Source organism: Sebastes fasciatus, chromosome 3, assembly GCF_043250625.1.
Source record: "Sebastes fasciatus isolate fSebFas1 chromosome 3, fSebFas1.pri, whole genome shotgun sequence".
In the NCBI taxonomy this organism is placed as follows: Eukaryota; Metazoa; Chordata; class Actinopteri; order Perciformes; family Sebastidae; genus Sebastes; species Sebastes fasciatus.
The window spans coordinates 38,157,274-38,172,263 of NC_133797.1; the positions used below are offsets into that span (position 1 = coordinate 38,157,274).

Sequence of the window (14,990 nt, forward strand, 5' to 3'; positions counted from 1 at the left end):
TTCTTCTTCTTCTTCTTCTTCTTCTTCTTCTTCTTCTTCTTCTTCTTCTTCTTCTTCTTCTTCTTTTTCTTTTTCTTCTTCTTCTTCTTCTTCTTCTTCTTCTTTTTCTTCTTCTTCTTATTCTTCTTCTTCTTCTTCTTCTTCTTCTTCTTCTCCTCCTTCTTCTATTCGGACAGGCAGTGAGTGAAGGTGTGTGTGTGGACGGGTGTACGAGGGGGGCTGATTTTAGGTGTGTAGTTTCAATTAGTTTTTCCTAGGTTTTATTGTGCTTGTGGGTTTTTAAGTGCGATGTTTAATTAAAGAATATCAAAAGGCAAAGTCGTCTTCTTCTTCTTCTTCTTCTTCTTCTTCTTCTTCTTCTTCTTCTTCTTCTTCTAGTTGGACAGGACAATCACAACATCTACCACGTGGGGATGTACGGGGGTGATAACGCGCCGTTATCGGTCGACGTTGTCTAGGATACGGCTCTGGGGGCGTATTTTTAATTTTTAAACTTTGAACAGCAGCAACAGTGAGTGAACCGTCTGTGTGTCTGTTTCATATTTTTGATATAAGGTAATGTAAGTACAGTGATTTTTGTAACGTTTTGTTTATGCTAAAGGTTTTATATGTGTATATATTTGATCTCCTTTTATCAGATATTGTCTATCGTTGTCATCATCAGATTACATTTTTCGTAATGATATCAACGGTTTATTTTATGTAGTTGTTTTATGTGAAATGTTAAGCTGTATAAACGTTCTGCAGTGAAACAAATGAATCAAGCTAAATATAGCGCCGTCCTGGTGTTAAAAAGTTCTCATCCAAATGGGCAGATGGTTGAATTAACTTTCTCCTCCTTCGTCTTCTTCTCCCACATAACTTTCCACATGAATTAGATATTTTATAGAGTTTATTTATAACAACCCAGGGAAAAGCTTGTTGTATCACTTGTTTTTATAACTTTTCCAGTTCTTTTCTTAGAAGCAGACTGACGCAAATACAGTATGCACCATATTGAGGTTTGGTGACCTTGCTCAGAAGCACTTCATCTGTGTTTGGTTCGCTCGAACAGGCTTCTGTCCTGTGGGAAAGGAGAAAGCCACCAATGGGATTAAAGCAAGATGAAACTATAAGAGGTTTGAAGATATGAGCAGCTACAGAAGAAGTGAGTGTTTACGAGACAGAGAGGCAGTAAAAGTTAATCCAGCGAAGGATAAAAACTTTTACGAGCAGGGTGGGGGTTAAGGGCTATCCCCGAATTTATTCACAAAACCAAGCACACAGTGGAAAAAAAACAACCCTTTATACACATTTTCCTCCCCTCCTCTCTTCACTCCATCCAACGTTAATTATTAAAGCCTTTTCCAAAAAGAGTCAGAATGGATTTCACCGTTAAACCCAGAGTAAGTCCACCACTGGACACCTGCCAAAACCTATTGTGCATCGCATGAATGTTTGGTCATCAGCCAACTGGAGACTTATCCTGGATTACCATCTCAAATATGCTGGCATTTACCTATATGTAACGCTACCCACCCCCCCACCCCACCAACCACCAACCGTCTGTTCATCGCAGGCCACAGGGCTCTGAGAGGAGGCTTTATTTGGGACTGTTTGGGAAAGTGGAAAACACAGGGCCCTTGTACTGTGTGAACTCATAGTCACGAAGACAGAGAGCCAGCTTAACTGGAAAGGGCATACAGTAAGTACTGGACCTCCCACCATTCTGAATCAGATTTACTCGACATTAAAGACTCAACTGGAGAGCACAAACCTCCACAAATGCTGAACAAACTTCGAATTTTACGGAGCATCTTAAGGGACACAGCGAGGAAGCACTACTTTTGCTTTCACTCGCAAAATGTTTTGCCTTTTTCTCGCATTAAATATCACATTCTATGTCTATTTCAACTCAGTGGCTCCCAGCGCAAGAAATTGATTCTGTGAAATCGTTTATAGCCTATGATCATATCGGACCGACGCTACTTTAGCAATAATCTTAATGTATCTCAGCTCGTGCATGGTCACATAGTTTAGTAATTAAAGCTTCAGTAGGCAACAATTTTCTGGCATCATTGCAGAAAAGTTTCACACACGTTTCACACATTGCAGGAAAAGTAGAGCTAGACATCAAGGCTAAAGCTGCATGCTAACTCTGTCATGGACAGGAAAAGTAATCGTATAGCGGTAACGTGCCGTAAAGCCGGCCGTCGCTTTCATCTCTGTGGTCAAATGGGCCGAAGCTACAACTGTAGAGCACCCATATACTGACATTTATGTTAAATGCATTCACTTCCGGACATCTCTGACTACATACATGCTGTAAATCAAACATGTTGATGTATTAATTTAGAGATTTTCCAAAGTAAAAGTCCCTAGAAGTGTATGATTCAACTTTTTCTCATGGGCTAGTGTTAAAAAAGTGAAAGAAATGGCAATAAATCATAATATTGAATCGCAATACATATTGAATCGGCATCCAAGTATCGTGATAGTATTGAACCAGGAGATAGGTGTATCGTCCCAGCCCTACTGATTACATGATTGACCAGCTATGTTCCAGAGTTTTTCAGTGCACGACTCTTTCTAAGACTCTTACATTAAAGCACACTTTAACCACACGCTGTAGTATCCCTCAACACTCTGGTGGAAACAGTATCCTCGAGGAGAGAGAGCCAGGCCTGTGACCATCAGGTCGAGTCTCTCAGCCAGCTGGGAAATTGTGGAAGGAAACAATAAATCAGTGACCTTCAACAACGACCACTGATATGCTCTTGAGCAAGGCGCTGGTTTTACAGGCAGATCTCAGGTGTGAACGTGAAGCCGGGCCATGTGACGCTGATAAAGTGCTCATGGTTAGTTACAAAAAACAAAAACACACACACTAAGAAACAAAAGCATTTCGTCGTATAATGTTGCCCATACCACATTATAGGAATACAAAGAAGTATAAACAGTGAAATTATAAACAGATAAACCCTCAATATGTGGACTAACCAGAGGAATGTTTCTGCTATGGAAGGGACATATCTCTGCCTTCTTATCGGAGCCTTGAGACAAAACATCCCAGCACTGATACTGCCTGAGTACTTCCTGTACTGTGTGTTCAGATGGTAAAGACAAAGACCACATTTCTGGTTCAGCAGAGGAGTGGAAGAGAGAGAGACGAGGCGATGACACTCCCACAACAGATTAGGAGGGGGTCTTTAGGGGGAGATAGCAGGTCAACAGTTGATGTCACATATTAGTGGGGTACATCATCTGAAAGCTGGGAACCCGAAGATTAATTTCAGATTCAGCTCAGCACTGTATGTCAAGTTGTTCTAGTCATAAATCAGAAATAAGCATGAATGATTATTATTTAGAATTAATGTAAAAGTGTATAATGGTTTAGAACATTATGATAGAAGTATATGATGTATATGATGGTCATTCCCATGCTCTATTATGTCTCATAAGTCGTTGCAACAATTTTTGGGTTGATACCATTTGTTCCACAGATTTGGTGCTAAATTTAACCATTTTTTACCACTTGATAAAAATTGATAAAAATGATCACTAATCCCTCCAAAATACCACATTAAGACACCAAGACCTTGAGGAACACCATAGAAAAAGCCATGCTGTGATTTGGGATGAAATACTTTTGACATTTGGAGATTTCTGCAAGAATTGCAGAGGAATTTTTTAGCTATTGGATGGCGAGCACTTCTGTTGTGTAAACTGCTCAGAAACCCCCTTATTGTCAATCTACCTAGGAAAGCCATCCATCCACTGAATGCCCTAGGTCAGGGGTCAGCAACCTTTACTATCAAAAGAGACATTTTAGGCAAAAAGAAATAATCAGTCTGGAGCCACAAAACATTTGAGCATTGTGATGAAGGTAACACAGTTTATAATCTAAGTATATAGTATATAAGTCTAATGCAGTGAGGGCCAAAGAGACAATATAATACGGAGTATTAGGGCCACATTGAGGGAAACAAATCGGAGATTTACAGAATAAAGTCATAATATTACGAGAATAAAGTCCTAAATTTACGAGAAAAAAGAAAACAACAATTTTCATACCATACAACTTTTTTCTCGTAAATCTACGACTTTATTTTCATATTATTACGACTTTATTCTCGTAATATTTTGACTTTATTCTCGTAATATTTTGACTTTATTCTCGTAATATTTTGACTTTATTCTCGAAATCTCAGATTTATTTTTTTCCTCAATGTGGCCCTAATACTCCGTCGTACCGTTGCACATTAGATCTACAACAATGATAAATAAAAATGAAAATGTAAACAAAAAACAGTTATTCATTTCCATTTTTAAAAATCCACAGGGAGCCACTGGAGAGGGGCTAAAGAGCCACATATGGCTCCGGAGCCGCAGGTTGCTGACCCCGGCCCTAGGTATATCGCCTTACTTACAGTATCGCAATATATTGAATCGTAACCTGTGTATCATGATACGTATCGTATCACCAGAATCTTACCAATACACAGACCCAGATCACACGGAGATCTGTGACATTTTAGCAGTCAGCAGAATGACCAGTTGTCTTATAACAAGTGAGATTATAGCATCTTTATGTCATTATCAAATAAGAGGCAAAGAAATCTGCATGTGATAATCCAAAAGATTAGATTTTAATTGTGTATAGTAACGTGTCCTGAGTCTGACCGTCTCTCACTTCCAGCCAGCTGCACCAGAAGGTTAACACCTCTTCCCTTTTCCTCTTCCTCCAATTCTATCACCTCTCCCTCCGATGTTTGCCAATTGATTTATCTGATAAGGTGATGATCAACATAACCCTGATCGACACAGCTGGGGCCGAGCTACAAATAACAACAAATAAAAACAAACAGTCTTATTTGGATTGACAAGGCCTGCCCAGCTGACAGCTGTTGGGAACTATGACCGCTGAGTGTGAAAACAGGCGCCGCTGGATCATTTGACCAGCGGAACATTTGATTCAAACGTTCGTTTGTCTCCAATTGTTCATCGTTTCAGTTGGAAGACTTTAATCTCCTCTGAGGAAATAATTAGGAGGCAGTGAGGGAGTTAATTGTGTTTTCCATTGATGAATCATCAGGAAGTGTTGGTGAACCCCGCTGACCACACACACACACACACACACACACACACACACACACACACACACACACACACGCATGAAGGCAGACACACGGACTAACTGCGAGCACAGCCTACATATTAATAGACACACACAAGTATACTTAGATGCTGTATACACATACACACACATGTACGTACATATTGTTTCACATGCTCAACACATTCACACACATACACACTCACAGAGCAACCTGATATCCCCTCAGTGTGTAATAGAGAATTAAAGTCACGCCCCTTCCGGTGCACCACCATGGGACCTTATTTCAGAAAAAATAAGAGAGACGAATGATTTTATGATCCTGTTTGAATTGCGGCATGAATCACACATGATGTTCGTCAATTTAAAAGATAATTTTGCAAGTCAAGACAGTCTCAGTTTGTAAAACTGTTGAAGTGTCAGACTGTAAAAATAACTAATTAGAAAGACGACACACCCAAAAGTGTCATAGTGACGTCTCTCTTTCTCTGAAGCTACGATGTCTGTGTGTTTTCTACTGGGATGAACTCACACCAACAACGGGTCTGATCCTTCTTTCTCTTCCCGGCTGATAAAAAGACCAGGAGTCGCTGGATAAAACACATCAGATCAGATAACATAACTAAGTTTGCTAGCTAGCTAGTGTTGGTGATGTATATTGTGTGAGACGAGAGATGTAGTTCACTGAGCGATTTCACACAAAACTAAATGATACTACGACAAACTGTGACTTGATAAAATATCTTTCAAATGACAAACATCATATGTGTCATTCGTGGCGCAATTCAAACTGGATCATAAAAATATTTGTCTCTCTCCGTTGACTGGTCCCATGGTGGTCCACTGGAAGGGGCGTGACTTCTCCTCTCTATAGACCCGCCGGTGCACCAGAGGACAGGGTGTCAGTGTCACGTTTTGCCTCGAAGAGGCGTGAATATTACACACGTTAGGATTAAGCAACAAAACCACTTAGTTAGGTTTAGGACAGAACTACATGGTTGGGCTTAAAACCAGTACTGTACAATGAAAATGAAACTGAATGTTGTGAACACGGGACACGAACGAACAGCTGATTGTAAAGTGAAAGTGAAACTTAACACACGGGACACAAACAGCGGTCTCCTGGATGAAAGCCTTGTGTTTGTTGGACCCATCCACCTGCCCTCCCGCCCACCCTGTGTGTCTTTTCTCTCTTTAAACTACGTCACCACAGTCACTCCCGGCACACTTTCCGAGCGTTTACTGTTGCAGCGGATGGGTTTACACTGCGTCTCAAACAGTAGGGTAAAGTGTGCCTTGTGCGGCGGCATCGAACGCCAACAGCCATGACAAAGCCTCGGTATTTGACACCCTGGGAAGGAGAACGGACTGGACAACCGTCACTAACGTGACTTCCAAACAAAACACCGGTCTCCCAGTTGAAAGTCCGGTGTTTGTTGGACGCGTCCACCTCCCTTCCTGCCCGCCATCAGCTGCAGTGTAATGACATTATATGTCATTACACTGCAGGCAGTACAGACTACATGCCGTGAAAATGATCTGTTCTTATGTTCTTATTGCACACTTTTGACTTGCACATTATTGTGTTATTCACATGCCTTTTTGTGCGTCTGGGCTGCACAGAAACCACGTATGCATACATGTATGCTCAGACACACACAGATACCCACTGTTGGTAAACCTCTCTCCCTCCTATCATTCTCTGTTGCTGCCGTTTCAAAAGATTAAGAGACCAATTAGTAAAGCTCTCACGGCAGTTATTACCACGCTGGGAACTGGAGAGAGAAGAAATCCCCCTCTCTGCTCTTCCAAAAGAAGGATTTCTCCCTCATTGTCGCCGGGTTGAGAGAGGAGGATGTGGGGTGTATTTGGAGGGCTGCTGATGTGGTAATTTTGGCTCTGAAACAATGCTGCGCTGTCTAAAGAGGGGTGATGGAGGGAAGTAGCGGAGGTAGTGTTTGCCCTGTGTGTGTGTGTGTGTGTGTGTGTGTGTGTGTGCGTGTGTGTGTGTGTGTGTGTGTGTGTGTGTGTGTGTTCACATGTGATACACATGGTGCTGCACACACACACACACACACACACACACACACACAGTGACATCATGGCATCACTCTGAAGGCCACGCTGGCTTCCAGATGAAGGAGGAAGCATCGCATTAACTGTGATTGTAATGAGCAGCAGGACAGACAGAGTGGAACAGAGAGAGAGGCTGCTCCTGTATTAGTGTGTTTAAGTTACTGTGAAGATAAAACTCACCTCAAATACTTGTTGGCTTTTATATACATTCAGTCTGTGATATTTTGAGCATTATTTTGTAGGGGTGGGGAAAAAAATTGATTCACCTACGTATACGTACTTTTTTTTTCTTTTACAATTTTGTGCCGAAATGAGAAAGCAGTAAACGGCGGACGGTCTGCGTGGATACGACCTGCACCCTCACATGTTAAATCCAGCGTGCTAAACACTACACATCCAGTAAAGTATGGAAACACTTTGGGTTTCACACATTGCAAGAAAAGCAGAGCTAGACATCACGGCTAAAGCTGCATGTTAACTCTGTCACGGACAGGAAACCTTTATCGTATCGCGGTAACGTGCGGTCAAGCCGGCCGTCACTCTCATCTCCGTGGTCAAATGGGCCGACGCTACGACTGTAGAACACCTATATACTGACATTAATGTTAAATGCATTCAAACAGCCTCGATGGAGCTGAACATGGATGTATAAAGAGAACGGAGCTGACGGGAGAGCTAGAGACGGACTTGGTGAAGTTAGAGGAAGTATACACGTGTGACTACGTCCGGTTTTCGAAATAAGGTGTTAACAAAGGGAACTGTATATACAAAATACATATATACAACAGAGCAGACATGTCCTTGTTGCATTCAAAAGTTGTTAAAGTGGAGAGCAAGATGAGAAAAGATGAGAACAAGTGAGCGTCACATCCAACGTGGAACCTGCGTTGTGGCTGCATTGCATTCTGGTCTACTGAGGCTGCTGTCAGCCTCTCCCGAATGTCATAAAAGAAGACAGCTTGTTTTCTCTTCTTTACCTGAAACTGCATTCACGTTTTTGTCTCTCAGTGACTCCAACACTGAGAGACAGAGACATGTCTCATTTACTTCAGTGAGCAGGGAAACAGACATAAAGCAGGATGAAAATGGCCTGTCAGCTTGTTACACAGGTATGTAGTCTACAAAACATCTTTGATCCACTAATGGCTTTTTAATAAAGTATAAAGCTCACAGGCATTTCACATTTTACGGAATGCAGAGTCTGAGACGATATTGTTTTGATTGCATTTTTGGCAAAGCGAACAAAACTGAAGCATACTTTAGTGTATTTATGTTTTGATTATACAGAGTTGTGATTAGCTTGTTTGCCAACTCACCAGCAGGCGATGGTGGGAAGACAAGAGCTTCTCACTTGTGTTGAGACATGAAGTAGCCTGGCTCTGCTCTCCTTTTCATCAGCCTTCATTATCATCCTCCTCATCTCATTAAAAGAAAAAGAGAATCATTAAAAGTCCTGGATGAGACAGAGACAAGTGCTCAGCAAGCCTGAGCTGGAGCGGCTGAACATGAGTGGGTGGAAGGAAACGTTATAAAAGCTGATTAAGCTTTACCCTGGTATTACGAGGCACTACTTACTATAGGGCTGGGACGATACACCTATCTCCCGACTCTATTATCAAGATATTTGGGTGCTGATTTGATATGTATTGCAATTTTTAAGTATTGCGATTCTACAAGAATTGTGATACAATATTAAAATTTATTGTGATTTTTGTTAACTTTTTAAACACTAGACCAGTTGAATCATGCACTTCTAGGGACTTTTACTTTGGAAAATTTCTAAATTGATACAGTAAAAATGTTTGATTTTCAGAAAGTATGTAGTCAGAGATGTCCTGAAGTCAAATATATCAGGATCATTGTCAGGAATTATTCATTACATTTTTGTCCAGCCACCCCAAAATCAAGGAATAAAGACGTTTCCCTCACAGATTAGTGGTATTTTCTTTTTAATATATAAGGGACATGTTATGTTTTATACTTCTGGTGAATATAATCATATCAATCTTATTTCTATATTTGTATTTTGTATATACAGTTCCCTTTGTTAACACCTTTCCAAGTCCATCTCTAGCTCTCCCGTCAGCTCCGTTCTCTTTATACATCCATGGTCGGCTCCATCGGGGCCGTTTGAATGCATTTAACATAAATGTCAGTTTATGGGTACTCTACAGTTGTAGCGTCGGCCCATTTGACCACGGAGATGAGAGTGGCGGCCGGCTTGACCGCACGTTACCGCAATACGTTTCCTGTCCATGGCAGAGTTATCATGCAGCTTTAGCCGTGATGTCTAGCTCTGCTTTTCTTGCAATGTGTGAAACCCAAAGTGTTTCCATACTTTACTGGATGTGTAGTGTTTACCACTTTGGATTTAAAATGTGAGGGTGCAGGTCGTATCCACGTGGACCCTCCGACGTTTTATACTTTCTCGTTTCGGCTCGCTTCGGTTTGTTATGGTTGAACGATATGCAAGGGATATGACGTTACATTAGTCAAACTACAACAATAAAAGCGGTCCTTCTACCTCCCCAAGCAAACAAAGCAAATATATTGATTCTGGCTTTAGAAAATGTATTCCAAAATCGTCGGAAAGGACGTCAGGATGTCAGTGACGACAGGACGTCAGGACGTCAGTGACGACAGGACGTCAGGACGTCAGTGACGACAGGAGGAGAAATGGCGCAGCATCGCGTGAATTTCTTGCGTTTGATTTGAACGCAGCATAAAGACCTACAGTTAACTACCCACTCAGCACCAGATGGCAGACAGACAAAGTTAGCAACACACTGGAGCATTTAGCAGCCAAAGAGACAAATATTTCCCTCAAGAGTTTGTGGAGAGCAAAACAAAGCTAGAAGAAGAGTGAATAATGACCTTACATTTACCAGGTGGCCACACACACATGACTCCACGTGAATGTGAATGTTGCTACGAGTCTGCTCAATGTGTAGATAAGCCACTCTGTGATAACAAGGTGGTCGTCATATCAACTGGTGATAGTATGTCGTGTTTACATGTCTTGTCTATGCTCTTTAATGCATATTACTGAGGTAACAATACAGAAAGCTTTCAGAGGTTCACAGTACAGAAGTGTGGATACATTAAGCTGTTTCTGGAAAGGCTTCTGACAAACTATCGTGAGATATTATCAGTTTATCTAAAGAAGTTATCATCTGGCCTCTTGATATTAAAAATTCACCTTGAAATACTGATTAGATGTGGTCCTGATAGACTGTATAAACAGATGCAGGTGTGCTGAGGTCAGCATGGCACAGCATGCACAGTACCTGGGCCCTGGCAGTGCAGCCAGTATTAATGTTATTCATTTCAGTATGTGTTTGATGAATCAAAATGCCGCTGCCATAACGTCAAGTTTCCATGTTAGCAACAGAAGCTAACACAGGTTATCACATGTGATCTAGAATGCATCTGTTTTCTTTGATTCAGATTCAAACACTGACATGAAAATAAAGAGATGAAGTAGCATGAAGTGCTTGCACCTGAAACAGGCTAAATATGAGCATCTCAAGATAAAGGGGAACAACGGCCATTTATAAAACGTTGGTATTATTCTGAAGGCTATACTGTATAACATCCATCCATCCATCCATCTGCAACCGCTTATCCCGTTAGGGGTCGCGGGGGGGGGCTGGAGCCGATCCCAGCCGACATTGGGCGAAGGCGGGGTACACCCTGGACAGGTCGCCAGTCCATCACAGGGCTCCATAACTGTATAACATGATGGAAAAAATACTGCAACTTGCTCATGTACGCACATATTGCGAGTGTACGCCGAGAAACCACAAGGTGGCAGCGTCATCACGGTAAACAGTAACTGCCTGTCAGTGGCGATATGAATCTATTCTATTCTATTTTCTGCTAACAATAAACACTTATAAGACAGGGAATCTGTGTCATACCTTTCTGACTTCTTTCATTTTCCAGTAGTTATAGTTCATGCAAGTATTGTCCGCTGGCACAATGAGATCCACGACAGGATTTAGTTCTGCACATAAAGAACAATAACAAAGATGTCACAAGCAGCACGCCGTAGTACAGAAGTAAACATGGAGGCCACTGAAGTTGGCGTTTACGGTTTCAGTTGATGCAAACGAATTAGTGAGCAGGTGATAACGAGGAGGACGAGGAGAAAGAGAGACACATATTTAATGATGGCTTTTTGTGGAGCAATGGCTGCTCCTTCTGTACGGAGGTGTGTGGACAGAGTCTGAGCCTGGTGGTGGCTGAATGAATGACTTCACAGCGCAGAATTGTGACGAATGTTGATCTAGAGGGACGTAAAAGTCTGCGCATGAAGTGAGCCTGATTTAGGACCACGTATGAAAGTGGCCCAAATCAGAATTGAAAAGATCAGATTCCATGTGTTTGTGTTATGATAAAAACAGATAGTTAGTCACATATGCACAAAAATATCTGATTCGGGCCACTTTTACCTGCAGTGTGAACGTAGCCTCAGCTTCAGGTGATTATACACTAAAAACAAATAGATGCCAATGCATCCCCCTAAATCCTGGGATGTTAAGGTCCAGTTTTAAAGCTGTGAAGATACTGGCATCAAATGAAACTAGAAAACCTAAGGAATCCATCCCAACCATGTCATACTAGCTTGTCGAGCAGGAGGCGAAATAACGCTACAAACTTGCGCTAAATTTTGGCGAGGAAAAACTGGCATGGCCATTTTCAAAGGGATCACTTCACCTCTGACCTCAAGATATGTGAATGAAAATGGGTTATTTTTCATGCTAAATGCAGTACCTGTGAGTTTCTGGACAATATTTGTCATTGTTTTGTGTTGTTTAATTGATTTCCAATAATAAATATATACATACATTTGCATAAAGCAGCATATTTGTCCACTCCCTGGTTGATAAGAGTATTAAATACTTGACAAATCTCTCTTTAAGGTACATTTTGAACAGATAAAAACTATGGACAATCATGCAATGCGATTAAATATTTTAATCGATTGACAGCTGTTGGAGCCAAAGTGTGTATTTAGCCTGTTGTTTATTAATATTATTATTATTTGTTTAGGCTGCACACATTCTTTTGGTTAACATCACTTCCAGTAATTGGCATTGAGGAGTGGTTTCACCTATTTTTTATGTTTACTTGGACCGCGGGAATCAGACAAAGAGGGTGAGATATTTTCTGCTGACCGTCACTTCATGTTGCATACTTTAGTTGTTCCAGTTATTCCACGTTATTGTTTGTAATTCCTTTCATTTAATAAACAGTAAAAGACTTTTGGACTTTTTGGAACAAGTCACACGGTGAAGAGTCTACTTCATCCTCTTAGCGGCTTTTTTTTTTTTTTTTCCACAATATTTTTATTATGCTTTTAAACACAAACACCGACAAAACCAACAATAAATCAGCACACATTGGTCACAATAACTAAACACCAGATTTAGATCCCTAACACACAGTATACATAGCACCTAATATACTCAAAGAGATGATTTTACACAATCACATATGTATTTGAAAAATCAAAGCATCTATGTATGTATATAAATAGGGATAAGGAGGCGCTCAGTCCGTTACAATTTATCGCAATCGACACTGATGCAACAAAACATTTTAAGAAAAATAAGAAAACGAAACAAAATAAATAAGTCAACAAATAAATATCTCGCCCTACGAACCAAAAATGGCCCTTTGGCAAATTTTCAATATTGCAATCTATCAGACCCTTTAGTTCAAGTTTTTCACCAACATATTTAAAAAAGGATATCCAAGTCTTAAAGAAATCACCCATTTTACATTTAAATCTGTATGTTAGATATTCCATTGATATTAGCTCAAATATCAGTTTATACCACTCCACAACTGTTGGTGTTTTGTTTTGTTTTTTTTTTTTGTTCTTTTTTACACTAATATGTTCATTGGGTTTTCCTATTTTCACAAACACAATAAGGATAAAGGAAAAAGAGAAAAAAACAACAACAACAACAACAACAACAAAAAAACACTGGTACAGCTCAGGTAAAAAAAATAAATAAAAAAAAATGTATATAGGAGGTCATAGGAAATAGTCCATAGTGCAGGGAAGTCACAGGATATATGAGGTAGTGTTTAAGAGACTCCTTGTAAGATAATAGAAGAGAGCGGCTTTTTAATTGATACTAGTCGCTACAACAGCCGTATATGCTTGTCTTCATTATGATGAACCTGACTGTTAAAATTAGAAAGGTTAGGTTAGGTAAGGTTCCATACAACGTTATTGTTATAATTATGGTCAGAATACTTAGGAGTATAAAATGTCTCCCAGGCATTTAACAAAGCACTGCGTACAGACTTCACACAGACACACGGCCTTGTCTCACGAGCTCATGCTTCCTGTTCCTTCACTATGTTATGGCTGGCTGGCTGGCACCGAGCAGGTCTATGGCAGCAGCCATGGTCGGCTGTTAACTATTAACAATCTCACACACACACACACACACACACACACACACACACATACACACACTCACACATACACACTGCACCTGTTGTGGGTACCAAGAATTTTCTAACATTATCTGTTGAATTGTTTCCATTTCATAAACCGACAGCAGGGGGGATGAACTGGAGAGATCTCCAGTCACATTTCCCATGAACGGCATCAGCCAACAGTGGAAAATATTACTGAATACACACAACTGGTGAGGGGGCTGAGATAAAGTGACCAAATGCCTCAGCAGCATAGTACTGTGATGATGGCGCCCTCCGGAGGTCACAGGTTTATGTGAGCTGATGCATTTTCTGTATGTCCGTTCTGTCTGACTAAGCTCTGGATGTACTGAAGAGAGAGAGTTGTGCACTTCATTTAGCAGGTTGTGGTGTTTTGATGAGAGCCACACATTTAACTGGTTTAAAACTTGTGTTATGAGCTGAGGAAGTGATATATTAATAACAGAGGAAGGAAGTCTGCATTTAGTTTCATGTTGTGTTAACCACTCAAACATTACCTAACAGCCCATTCTGTCCTCTACAGCCTTTACTCGGTAAAAGTCAACTGCTGTTGGCCTTTTTTTGTTTTGGATGAGCTTGTATGAATTGTTCTACAATCACCTTTCTGATTAGAAGCTGAAGATGTTGTTGGCAGAAGCTGGATGTGTGTTTATGGGTTTCATCCTGTAGCTACATCTCAGGTATGAATGATTGTTGTCTTCTTATATAAAGAAAAGAACTCTAAATAGTCAGCCCAGTCGCACAGCAGTTCATGAAGTAGTCACGAAATTGAATGTACTGTTATGTGTACATAGATAGGAATTGTGATTTTTTTTTATGATGGTCAACACAAAGTCAATTCTTATGTAATCCGCATAATTGTGAACCAGGATGTTTGAAGAACGGCGCGTAGGGAGGAGGTTGGGGTGGATGGGGCGGTCAAAAAACGACAGACTTTCATCAGGACACCGCTGTAGGTCATATCCACATAGAACCTCAGCCATTTTCTACGTTTTTGTTTCGGCTCGCGGCGGCTGGCTTCTGTGTGTTTTGGTTGAAGGATAGAGAACGGATATGATGTCACGTTACTCAGACTACAACAGTAGAAGCTGTAACTTCCTTTTACCTCTGCATAGACTCAAATGAAGCAAATATATTGATTCTGGCATTAAAAAATATATTTCAAAATCGAGAGAAAAAAAAAAAAAAATCGCGATGCAAAGGTGAATACATTATTTTTTCCCACCCCTACAATATACTCTGTTAAATGAGACTTTATACACACACTACACCTGTTATAGGTCTCAAGCCTCATCTCACATTATTTATATAATTTGCTCCATCTGATAAACTGCTGCAG

At 40.6% G+C, this 14,990-nt stretch overlaps 1 long non-coding RNA gene across 2 annotated transcripts in view; it reads right to left on the reverse strand.

Annotated features, from left to right (window-relative positions):
- LOC141765021 (uncharacterized) overlaps positions 1–14,990 on the reverse strand; it is a 24,298-nt gene continuing 9,308 nt past the window's right edge. Inside the window, exons 3-4 of one of the 2 annotated variants that reach the window (XR_012593354.1) lie at positions 8,488–8,586; positions 1–1,063 (exon numbers count right to left, since the gene is read on the reverse strand). This is a non-coding gene — a long non-coding RNA (uncharacterized LOC141765021). Of the gene's footprint in view, positions 1,064–8,487; positions 8,592–14,990 lie in introns of both variants that reach the window. The other variant, XR_012593353.1, reaches the window with a different exon arrangement.